Source organism: Sciurus vulgaris (genome assembly GCF_902686455.1).
Source record: "Sciurus vulgaris genome assembly, chromosome: 6".
In the NCBI taxonomy this organism is placed as follows: domain Eukaryota; kingdom Metazoa; phylum Chordata; class Mammalia; order Rodentia; family Sciuridae; genus Sciurus; species Sciurus vulgaris.
In genome coordinates this window covers 12,608,271-12,620,511 of record NC_136466.1, presented here as the reverse complement: position 1 = coordinate 12,620,511, position 12,241 = coordinate 12,608,271, and the positions used below count along the sequence as shown (strand labels likewise).

General features: G+C 45.1%; 1 protein-coding gene across 19 annotated transcripts in view; it reads left to right on the top strand.

The window, feature by feature from the left end:
- Nucleotides 1–12,241, top strand: part of TENM2 (teneurin transmembrane protein 2) — a 657,515-nt gene that overhangs the window by 412,575 nt on the left and 232,699 nt on the right. The gene's annotated exons all lie outside the window — the stretch shown is intronic.

Here is a 12,241-nt window from a genome sequence, read left to right as displayed (position 1 = left end):
GGGCCGCATCCCCAGAGACCTACTTCTCCATCACACCCCACCTGCCTACAGTTACCACCCAGTAGTCCATTTAAATTATTAACTCATCAAGTGGATTAATCCACTGCCGAGGATACTTTCCTCAGTCTCCAGTCATTTCCTAAAAGCCCACCTCTGAACCTTGCTGCATTGGGGACCACACTTTCAAAACGTGAGCTTTTGTGGGAACATTCTATATACAAACCATAACAAAGATGATCACCACTTGGCATCATTGTAGATTCCATTCTTCCAAATTTTGTAAAGTCCTTAAAGCACCAAATATAAAGAAATATACTATTTGGTCACAGTTAAAGAGGTGAATTTAAAGGAGGGTATATCAGGTAGGACTCCTTTGTTCCAGAGGTGAAGAAAACAAAAGAAAGATAAACGGATCCTTCTCTGGATGGAGGAGAGTAAGCCTAGGACTTCTCAGAGATGAAAACCACCCTGATCCTCTTCTTTTGAAAATGATTTGGATGAGGAAATGTACCATGAAATCTTCATGTTTGCAGAGATACCAAACCTACAAAGATAAACTTCTCCATCGGTGGGCAGAGAAGTGAAGATAAGGAGCAAGTACATTTACCAAAAATTCTTCCAGACTTAGAGGAAGATTATCTCTGAGCTCCCAGTTACAAACGAGGAGCCGGCCCAGAGATTAGCATGAACGCATGCCTGAATACCCACGCCCATTGGGTTGCTCCGAAAACAGAGCTGCTAAATGCACAGCATCACTAAGAAGAATCTTAGAAACTAATTTTAAAAACGCATTATCCCACTATTTTCCAAAGCCGGTGGGTGTCCACAGTGGAAAAACTGTGCTTGTTTCTGACATCTCTCGAGAATGACAGAGACATTGAGAATTTCAGTTTTAAAAAAGATCAGAAAATGAGAGGTTCTCACAAAACATGCCAGAAGGCTCCTCAGACTTGAGAGAGGAAGGTTTCTCACAGGGTTTAAATGAAACCCGTGCAAGAATAATAAGAACATGGTCTTGTTTACCAAAATATTGAGAACCCCAGTGACAGGGGACCCCTGGAAGGGGACTTTACAGGGTAAATAAATAGAACTATTGCATCTGAGCGCAGATAAGAAAACATTCAAAATTCATCACCTCCTACAGGCCGTCTAAAATCATCTGTCAAGATCTTTTGAGATCGGGGTGGGCTCTTGGCCTTTTATTCATTTATTGAAAATGGACAGAATACCACCACGCTGGGAACTTTTCCAGGGGCTGGGGAAGACAGTGGAATCTGGTCCTTGTGGACTGTGCATACCCCTGGGAAAGCAATGACCGCAAGAAAGAATGGATGAGATTGCTGCTGAAAGGAATTCATGTTGAACCTGTTGTCCCAGCCACCCGGAATGCCTCCGCTCCTACCTTCAGCCACCATTGTATGTGGACTGTTCGCAGGTGGTAAGCGTGGGGCAACGTAGGTGAGCAGATGGTAGGAGGGGAAGAGCCAGTCAGGGAAGCCCATCTGAGAAGCTGAACTTCGAGGGGAGACTTGGAAGACCTGAGAGAGGATCCACACTGGGACACCTGAGGAAAGAGATTTCCAGAATAAGGGATGCACTGTGTGACCACCCCGATGGGAGGAGGAGCTGGACCTCTTTGAGGAACAGCATGAAGTGTGGCAGAAGCCCCGGGGGCAGAGCACATAGAGCTGGAAAGAATGACAAGGCCACCGTGAGATGCTGCATAGGCCACGGTGAGAGCTAGATGGCTTCTAAGCAGAGAGGAACTGGGAGTTCGATTTATGCTCATGGGCAGTGGCCGGCTCCAGTGTAGAGAACAAATGTCAAGGACAGAAGTGGAGACAGGCCTGTTTAGAGGTGGCCGAGGGCCGCAGCCTGGGGCCAGGTGATGCAGAGGCTTAATGATAAGAAAAGAATGGACGTCTAGGACAGACAGGCAGGAAATCAACTAGTGATGGATCCGGTATGAAGGAAGGACTGGAACCATATAGATGCCCAGTGAGGAAGATGGCGGAGTGCCCACCCAGGGCTGCAGCATCCATCCTCAATTTATGAGCCTGTTGGCGGCCAACAGATCCCAGCCAAGTCCCTCTGTGAGACTGGCTTTGGGCTGAAGAGAGCCACCTCTCCCAAGGAACCCCGCTGGGAACAGTCCAAATCCAAAGACGGGTCTGTGTGGGCGGGCAGAGGTCCAGGCCTTCAGCCCGCATCGAACAACTCCACAGAACCGGCCAGACTCTGGGGCTCCCCAGGAGGTTGACCAAGGCCCCTTGGCAGCAGCGACACAGGACCGCTTCTCCCCAGCCAGCCTGCTTCCTTGACCCCAAGGTGGTGTTCTCGGGAGCACTCTGGTACACTTCCTGCATGGGATTTCTTCCCACAGAGCCTGCTTCCTGGGGCCAGTGCTTGCCCATATGGATAAGCGATGGCTTCTCTAACCAGAATGGGTGAGAGACCTGGAGGGAAGAAAGTCTGTAGTGAAAATCAGGACTCATGTTTTGGTCATGCCAAACTTGAGATGCCTACATTTGCCAATGTAGATAGAATAACAGGCACAACATGAAGAGGTGAAGAGAATATTCTGAGAAAAGGCTAAAACCCTCGAGGTAGAGCCATCAACCAAGCATTTCTACCACAGAGGCAGGACTCCATCCCCAGGAGTATCTTCTACCCCAGGCCTTCTCACATGGACTCCTCCCAGCTGTGCTTCCTAACTCAAAGAGAAGACAGTTAAGACCCTTAGTGCTGGCCTAAAATCCAAATAGCCTGCCCTCCAAGCCATGAATGAAGTGTCCCTTGTCATGTCCTCCTCTTCCTGCCACTGCCCCTGGAATGCTGTGTTCCAGCCACGCTGTCCTTTTCCATCCTGGAGAATTAGGTCTTTCCCACCTCAGGGCCTTTGCACATACTGCTCCCTCTGTCTGAGATGCTCTATAGCACTCCTGGCATGGTGAGCTGCTTCTCATCCTCAGGCCCCATGAATGTCGTCCCACTTCTCCACCTTCATCCTTGGTTTCCTTTATGGCCCCTCCCATGTTTGTAATCATCTCAAGTATTTGTTGGCTCTCCTGGACTTGATCTTTATTTGTTCTGCTTCTCTGATTAGAAATGTCCTGTGAGGTTAAGGGCTTATTCATCATTGTACCCAAAGCATCTGGCGCTGGGTGGTACCTGCTGGTGCTCAGTAGTGATGGGTGGACTCCGACTTCATCTTCTGGTTTCATAGCTCTCATACCATTGTGGAGACTCAGGCAGCGCCATATGCATTCACGGATTAAACTCCTCCTGGGGTTGGCTCTGTTCTCTCTCAGCCCTGCCAACACCTCTGTGTTGTAGGCACTGGTTTTATCCCCACTTTTCAGAGGAAGCAGTTGAGGTTCAGTGACATTAACTGGCTCTCCCAGCTCGATGCCTCTCTTGGGGAAATGGAGATTGGAAGCAGGTGTGTGCCTGGCTCCACGTGCTACCACTCCACCTTCCCTCCGGATTTCCTTCTGCGGACTTTGTGAGCACCTACTGGGCACAGTGGAAAAGATAGAGGCCTGGGTTTGTCGTTTGACAGGAGAGCCCAGGCAAACCCGCAAGACAACACTGCGGCCCGCACCCAGCAGGAAGAGAATGCGATGAAGCCGCACACGTTCCCTGTGGACTCTTCGAGCAGGGCAGTTCTGGCCCCCTGAACAGCGCAGGCAGTGAACGCAGTGGGAGAGATCACTGCACGTGGATTCTGTCTGACATGGGCATCCTTCTCCATCTCCCTCTGGCTGCCAGTGAGCTCATGGAAGTCCATTTGGAATGACCGTTGGCACTCTCATAGCAGAGCGTCTGGTGAAGTCAAGGTCAAATTTGAAGCCAAAGTCACAAGTCCTTGTGTTTTCTCCTACTACCTGTATCTCAACTCCTACCAATTAACTTGGAAAGAAGTCAACCAGTTAACAACTCCAGGGGAAAAAATGAAAGGCTTCTCATCTCCTCCCAAAGACTCTGAAATGGATTTACTCACAGAACAACCCAGCTTCTTTAGCGACCTCCAGAGACCGTGCCTGTCGCACGGAACTGTGTATCATGTCATGGAGGGGAAGGGGAAAAAAAAAAAGTTTTACCGTGAAAAATGCTACGTTATATCACAGTGTGACACTATTTAAATACCAAGAATTCGAAGCGTCTATTTAGAAAACGGAAGGCAATAAATTGAGTTGCTAATTATTCCAGCTGTGAGTATTTTTGGTACGGCTGCAAATTTTGAAGAGGGCAAAATAGAGGATTTTCCTGTTGTTCATTGCAAATGCAAATGCAGCGACAGTCCCCAATGAGCTCAGGGTTCAGGGATGAGGAACCTCGAAAACCTGTTGTTCATTGAATCAAAATCCTTCTGAGTCTGAGCTTAGGGAACTGTGATACAAAACGGACCTTTAATTATACTAATTGGGGTATTGGTTTCTTGTTTTTTAAACTTAGGAATTAGCAATATAAAACAATCTTTTTAAAAGTTTTATTTTAAATGCAGCAGTTCACTTCTCAACCCAAGTAGCAATTCCCAAGTGGAAGAAGGAGCCCTCAAGAGCTAGCCCAGACCCCTCTCTTCCTAACAAGGTGATTTGGAGGGACTGGGGAGCAGAGGTGTCTGCAGCGCAATGCCATTGTGTTAATGAGATCGCATTCGTTCAACAAATATTTTAAATGAACTGAGGCGCCATGCTAGGTCACAGAGACTTAGCAAAGAGAAGATGCACGTGGTTCCTGTCCTCCAACAATTAATAGACATTCATTGACTGTTCCCGGAACGTCAGTCCCAATGCTAGCATTTCACAGGGATAAGCTCATCCGGAGCCTCAACAAGCTCATGAAGGAGGTACAGTCACTGTCTCCTGGAGAGATGAAGTGACTTGCCAAGGTCACACAGTGATAAGTCTGGGAGCTGCGGTTCAACCCTTGGTTGTCTTGAATTCAAATAGCAAGCTTATATCTGTCTCCTTGGCATGATCCTATTTATTTTTAAAACAATTAAATTAGTGATAATAACAAAGGAATGCTTCTGGGTATTAAAGATTCTGATTGTAAACATCAAATGCTTACCAGTTTATCTCTCAAAAGTATAAACTATACTTTCTTTTTAAAGTACTCAGGATTGAATCTGGGGTTGCTTTCCCACTGAGGTTCATCCCCGATCCCTTTTTTATTTTTTTATTTTGAGACAATCTCACTGAGTTGCCCAGGCTGGCCTCAAACTTGCCATCCTCCTGCCTCAGCCTCCCATTTGGCTGGGATTACAAGCATGAGCCATCATACCCATGCCTAGCTACTTCCTTCTTTTTTAATGTAGATATTTGATTTTTTAATAATATGTGCACTTTAGGGTGGGAAGGGTGGGGGGGGAGAAAAAAATAACAGAATGAATCAAACAACATTACCCTATGTAAATTTATGATTACACAAATGGTATGCCTTGACTCCATGTACAAACAGAGAAACAACATGGATCCCATTTGTTTACAATTAAAAAAAAAAGCATTCTGGGTAGAGGAAGAGAAAAAATAATATGTGCACTTTACATTTGTGAAAGGAAAAGAAAGAACACTTAAAAGATTACCTAGTTTTGCTCTTCAGGTTTGGTTGGGATGAACAGCATCCAATACTGTCTTTTTTCACTCTTCTCTTTTTCCCGATGCCCCACCTCTGTCTGTCTGTCGCTGTCTCTGTCTGTCTGTCTCTCTCTCTCTCTCTCTCTCCCCCCCCCCATCTCTATCTCTATCTCTATCACCTCCCCATGAAATTTTCCCTTGACCACCCATTTCTTCTCAATTGGAGAGTATAATAATGGTGGAGAAGGTATAGTGGTTACTTAACCTCTTTCCAGCTAAATGTTTTATTATAACTCCTGAGAACCTAATTACAGTAACTTTACATGCTACAGTACCCTTTATGGAGTGCCTCTTTTTAAAACTTACTCCTTTAGAGACAATAAACCTCATGCTTCAAAGGGCATGGTCTGGACCAGCGTGTGCAGTGGACTCTCAGTTTCTGGAACAGACCTGAGCTCCCTGGCTGGCTGGGCACCCCACCCCCACTCCTGGCATGCTTCTGCCTTTAGCCTTTCTCTGGCTTTTTATAATTTCAGCCACTGCCCATATGATATGAGAAATATCTTAGGGCTTAATGGGGAGCGTATCAGTATTTGCATCCACATCTGTGAACACCTGTCGGATGATTTGCCAGGGAGGTCCATTTTCTCAGTCAAACAGTCTACACCCGGGATACCTGATGGAGCCAGAGCTGCTCTTGGGTACCTGGCATAGTGTCGAAACCATGGAAGAATTTTGCTGGCCTCCCAGAAGCACTTGCTGCTCCAGACTTGGAGAGCGGAGCAGAGCGATACATCCGCTGTCAGTCATAGTTATTCCGGTTAGCTGAATGTCCAAGTGAGGAGACAGTGGGATAGAGAGGGAAGAGAAAGGAGCGAGAACACAGGGAGGAAAAGTCTTGACCTTTGGAATGGAGGCAGCTCCGTTATTTGTGTAGTACATTTCTGTTTTGCTGCCCTGCTGGGATTTCCCCCTGGGAATAAAGCCAAACCCACAGGAAATAGGGAAACCTCTTCTTAGGATCCCACTGGTTGGTTGCAAGCTGGAAAATGGAAGTTGATGTTAAAGGAGTTTATGCATTTGTTTTTTTCGCTTTGGTAGAGTTTGAGGTTAATGACTGAGCTTACTTGAAATTGACAAAGGAAAGGAAGGACAAGAAATCTCTTGTTAAGGCCTCAGATGGGCAGCCCCAGCTTTGCCTAGCTCCACTATAGAGTACTCAAGCTCCTTCTGTATCATGAGAATAAAATAAAAATTCACCGCACTTGAAATTGGTGGGGCCCTTCTTGCCTGGATGCTCTGCCTGAGTTTTTCATTTGTTAGGCTGCCTTTTAAAATCCTCCATGGTTGTTTAACGCACACACTTAATTTTCTAAGCCAATTTGGAGCAGAAGCCTGGTTTACCAAGATTCTGCCTCCGCCGCACCTCTGGGCTGTCCTGTGTGAAGCACCAGGGAGCACGTCGGGAAGGCTCTCTCAGTTTGTATTAAAGGGTAAAGTCATGACATTGACCAAAGAGATTGATCCTTTAGGTGGGACGATGATGTGAGGAACTCACCATGTCCCAGGATCCGGAGCCCAGCCGGACCCTCTCTTAGCCTCAGCAATTCTGAGCGCCTCACCGTGCCCAGTAGAGGATCTGGTGCTGGATTTACACCCCAGTCCCACATGGCTAAGGAGGGAAAGAGGCCCTCAAGCTCCTCTTTTATTTTCTGTAAAAAATCAAGCGCTGGTTTTTCTGGATCTCTTGAAGTGTTAGCAAACTCCAAGGACAGCACTTCGGGGCCCCTCATTTGCCTTTCCTTTCTGAGGCACAAGTGGCCAATTCTGAGAGCAATCGAGTTGTGCTTGAAAAATGTCAAGTGCATTTGGAAACTACACATTTTTGCTGACGCCGGAGTCCTGAGCCGAGCTACTTCCATGACCCACTGCTGGGTTGTTGAGTTGGGGTTAGTACAAATGATTCCTGGGAACACACTGAGCAGCCCCTCGGGGAAAGCTGTCTTCACAGCCAGTTCATGGAAAAATCAGGAGAAATCTCCTAAGCCTTCTGCGTCCTCCCTCTGACCATTTGGCCAGACCACTGCCTGTGGGCCTTTATTTTATTCCATTTTGTACTTTTCCTTCAGTGTGTGACTGCAATCCTTGGATGAATCAAAGCTCGCATTTTTTTTCCCAACTCTTTTAGAGAAGTTGGAAGAACAACGCAATGAAAGAATAGCCACCTAGTTGCAGCAATTGCTTCATTGTATCACATTTGCCTTATGGACTCTATAGACAGATACAGATCTTTTTGCCCAATTGTTTGAAAGTAAGTTGGAGACTTTATAATACTTCACTCAAGACATCTGAGTTCAAAACTTAGGTTGAAAAAAAGATACCTACTGGGGCTGGGGTTGTGGTTCACGTGTGAGACACCGGGTTCAATCCTCAGCACCAGAGAAAAATAAATAAAGGTATTGTGTCCATCTACAACTAAAAAAAAAAAAAAAAAAAAAAAAAAAAGAGTTTCTTGAACTCTATTGGGCAATAGAATTATAGAATTACCTAGAGACCTTATTGACCATACACTAGCAGACTCCATTCCCATAGCCAGGAATTTGTTTTGTTGTTGTTTTGTGCTGGGAATTGATCTCAGAATCGCCCCATGCTGGGCAGGTGCTCTGTAACTAAGCTATATTTCCAGCCATTTTTTATTGTATTTTGAGACAGGTTCTCATAGTTGCCCAGTCTCATCTGTTACTTGGGGTTCTCCTACCTCAGCCTCCCAAGTAGCTGGGATTACAGGTGTGCACCCCCACACCCAGCTGAATTTGTTCTTTTATAACAGAGCACTCGAGGGATGCTAGAGCAGGCATTTGCGGGGCACGATCTGGAAGAACCTTGATTTTAACGTTTTGAAATGCTCACAGTACTATCCTGGTAGTATAGTTAACCGTGGAAAAGGTTGTAAGTCCATTTCATCAGACATTCATTGAGTGCCTACTGCACGTTTGTTGTGGATATTAGATTTCAGCATTGAACAAATCAGACAAAACACCTCATTATTTAAAACTTTATAGAAATTCAGCCCTGATAATGGAGATAAGCAGTAAATAATATATATATATATATACATATACATATATGTCATTTAACAAAGATAAACAAAGGCAGTTATATTGGGTAAAAGAGTAACCGTGAATGAAAGGGGCTAGGGAAGATCTCTCTGGGAAAGTAATATTGGAGCTGAGTTGAGTGGCATAGAGCAACAGGCTATGAAAAGCAGTATGGAGAGTCCTCAGAAAACTTGGAATGGAGCCATCATTTGACCCAGCTATCCCACTCCTCGGTTTATACCCAAAGGTTTATACTACAGTGACGCAGCCACATCAATATTTATAGCAGCTCAATTCACAATAGCTAAACTATGGAACCAACCTACATGCCCTTCAATAGATGAATGGATAAAGAAAATGTGGTATATATGTATAGTGAAATATTACTTGGCTTTAAAGAATGAAATTCTGGCATTTGCTGGTAAATGGATGGAACTGGAGAATATCATGCTAAGTGATAAACTCCAGTCCCCAAAAAACCAAAGGCTAAATGTTTACTCTGATATGTAGAGGCTAACTCACAATAAGGGACAGGAAATAGGGAAGAATAGAGTTACTTTATATCAGGTAGAGGGGAGTGAAGGGAGGGGAAGGGGTATGGGGGAAGGAATGACAGAGTGAAACAGACATTATTAACTCATGGACATATATGACTGCATGACCGATGTGATCCTGCAATGTGTATAATCAGAAAAATGAGAGATTACACTCTATTTGTATATGATCTATCAACATGAATAAATGCATTCTACTGTCATGTACAACTAATTAGAACAAATAAAATTTAAAAATTAAAAAAAATTTTAGATGTTGATAGATCTTTATTTTATTCATTCATTTATTTGTGGTGCTAAGACTCAAACCCAGTGCCTCAACATGCTAGGCAAGCACTCTGCCACTGAGCCACAACCCAGCCCCAGCTGTGCAGATATTTCTGGGCAGAGGGAACAGCATGTGCTAAGGCCCTGAGGCAGAATGACCTGAGATGATGAAGACTAGCAAAAGGATAGTGTGACAGATGGAACAAGGGAGGCTAAGAATGTTAAAAGATTCATTGGGAAGCAACCTGGGGGCAGATCACATGGAGTGTTGTAGACCATGAGAAACACTTTTGATTTCATTCTACTGGTATTGGAAGCCTTTGTCTGGTGGAATGACGGGGAGAGAGGCTGGTGATATGTAATATGATATGTCGTCCTTTTTAGAAGGAAGTTTGGGAAATAGGCTGAATTATCAAGGGAATGATTTTAGGATCTCATAAAGCAATCTCATGTAAGATAGAGCAATCACGTCTTTCCACTTTTCTCATAAACGAGTGTGTTAGAAACAGCTTTCAAGTTGGCTTGAACATCTTAATCTTCATTTCATTTCTTTCATCTTGCTGAAACATTCCTATTTTTGATTTATTTATTCTGTCCCCAAATAAGACTGCTGTCCAGGCACTAATGTTTAGACTCTGAAGATATCAAAAGTAGCATCTACCAGTATCCGTGCCCAGAAGTTGACATTATAGCTAAGGGAGAACATTTTAAAAAGGCACACTTACGGGTACCTCCCCCAGCATATGAATAGACTCAGTGCTCAAGGCAACGGAGGGGATGTTGGAACGGGTTTCCCAGGCAGGTAGCTGGACGGTGAGTTGGAGCTGGCTGGGGTGACTTCAGTGGGCAGGGACAGTAAAAGTCACTGGGAAGAGTTTTCCATAGCATTTACAGAGATGCAGCAGCACGGACAGGCTTGCGAGGGTGCGTCTTCTGATGTGGCTGGAGTTGGGAGCTTGAGGTTAGAGACGAGGGTGGAACGTCGGTCCTGACTGTGGACATCTAGTCCCATATTGAAATTTGGGTGTCCTCTTTCAGGCTCTGGCTGGTGAGCAGGTGCTTGTAAGCCAGAGCACAGTGGCGTTTGTGGTTTGGAAAAAGAAAAGCAGGAAGTTAAAGAGGAGGTTTGGTGGGAGAGGTCGATAGGATTCTTTTACCTGTTGGATGGGAGAAGGGAGGTGTTTCCTGTGTCACTGGGAGTGCCGGGAGGAGGAGGAGACTGGTCTGAGTTTGGTTGTGACTTGGAACGTGGACCATGCTATGCATAACCTGTATGTGGGTCTGGAGGTCCAGGAGAAGGTCAAGTCAGAAATGGAGACTGGACTTCAGATGTATCAGTGAGGATGAAGCCGTAGATATGGGTGGGACCCTGGAGGGGTGAGAGTTGGTTTCTCTGTATTTTTAAACTCGTAGACATGATTCCCAGTGAGACCTTTCAATTCCTCTGTTTTCATTTCATTTCTTATGTTTATGATCCACTCCTGAAGAATGGGCCCAGAAATGAATTTGATGGGATTCTGTACCCATTCCCAGAGTTTGTCCAGACTCTGAGCTTTCTGCTGTGCCCGTCTTCCGGCTGCATTATCAGGCAGTGGGCTGTTATTTGATGATTTGAAAACTCTTGAGGTGCGGGTTCGACATTTGTCCAGCTTTAAATTACAACTCGCAATTCAGGCTTCTTATGTCGCTCTGAAGAATTAATCGTAAAAGTTACTTGTGCTGGACGGAGCACTTGCCATGCGAAATCTTGGTGACCAACTCTTCCTTCGTGACCTGTTCATCACCTGAGTTCCTCTGCTCTTGGTCCCCTGGCTCTGCAGGCGAGGAGTAGGGGGTTCCCCGAGCAGTGGTGGGTCACAAAAGGGAGCTCACTTGTGCATGAGCAGCATGGCTAGGTACCGTCTTGAACACCATGTCTCTGCCTCTGCTTCTAACAAGACATTTTTAATGGGTGGCATTGAGAGAGCGATTGGACAAGGACTCCAAGCTTCTGGGATCTATTTGGATCCTTGCATACGCTTATAGTACAAATAAAGTCTAAATATTGGTTGTTTATTTTAGCATTGGCTACATTAAACAATTCACTAATCAGGTTCTCATTTTCTGACATGATTCTCAATCAGACCAGGCTTGCTTAATCTCTGTAAAGATTAAAATGCTTTCCAGGCTTAAGCTAGCCAAGATACAAAACATTTGTAAGAAGAGTGATTTCGCCTCAGAATCCCACTGGGAAAACCTGGCAAGCCCCATGTGCAAGGGCACTGTGGTGCCATAGATATATATAGAACTTTCCTAGAAAAATCGGAAAATGATCCAAGCAGAGCAGAGCCTGAGTTTGCTCTCCTCGGGCTTCCATTTCTCATCTGGAATGCTGGGGTGGTAACAGTACCCCCTCATCAGGTTGGAGGGTGGCGTGGTTGCAAGTGAGACATTTAACATGGTAAATGACGTGATGTACATGGTCAATAAACAGAACTGCATCTGCTGGAAATAGAGAGGAAAAGGAAATACCTACATGAATATTTTGAAATCATAGAACTGCAGCTGAGCAAGACTGAAAGACAGAAGAGCAAGAGTGGAAAGAGAAAGTTTAGGGTGATTTTATGGAAAGACAGGACTCTTGCTGGATAGTATTTAGTTTGCAAACCCTGGTGACAATGTATTTCAAGTACTTTCCAATAGTCGGCATCTAGGTCTGATAACACTCAGCATTGTTGTCATGACCATCATTTCTAAGTGA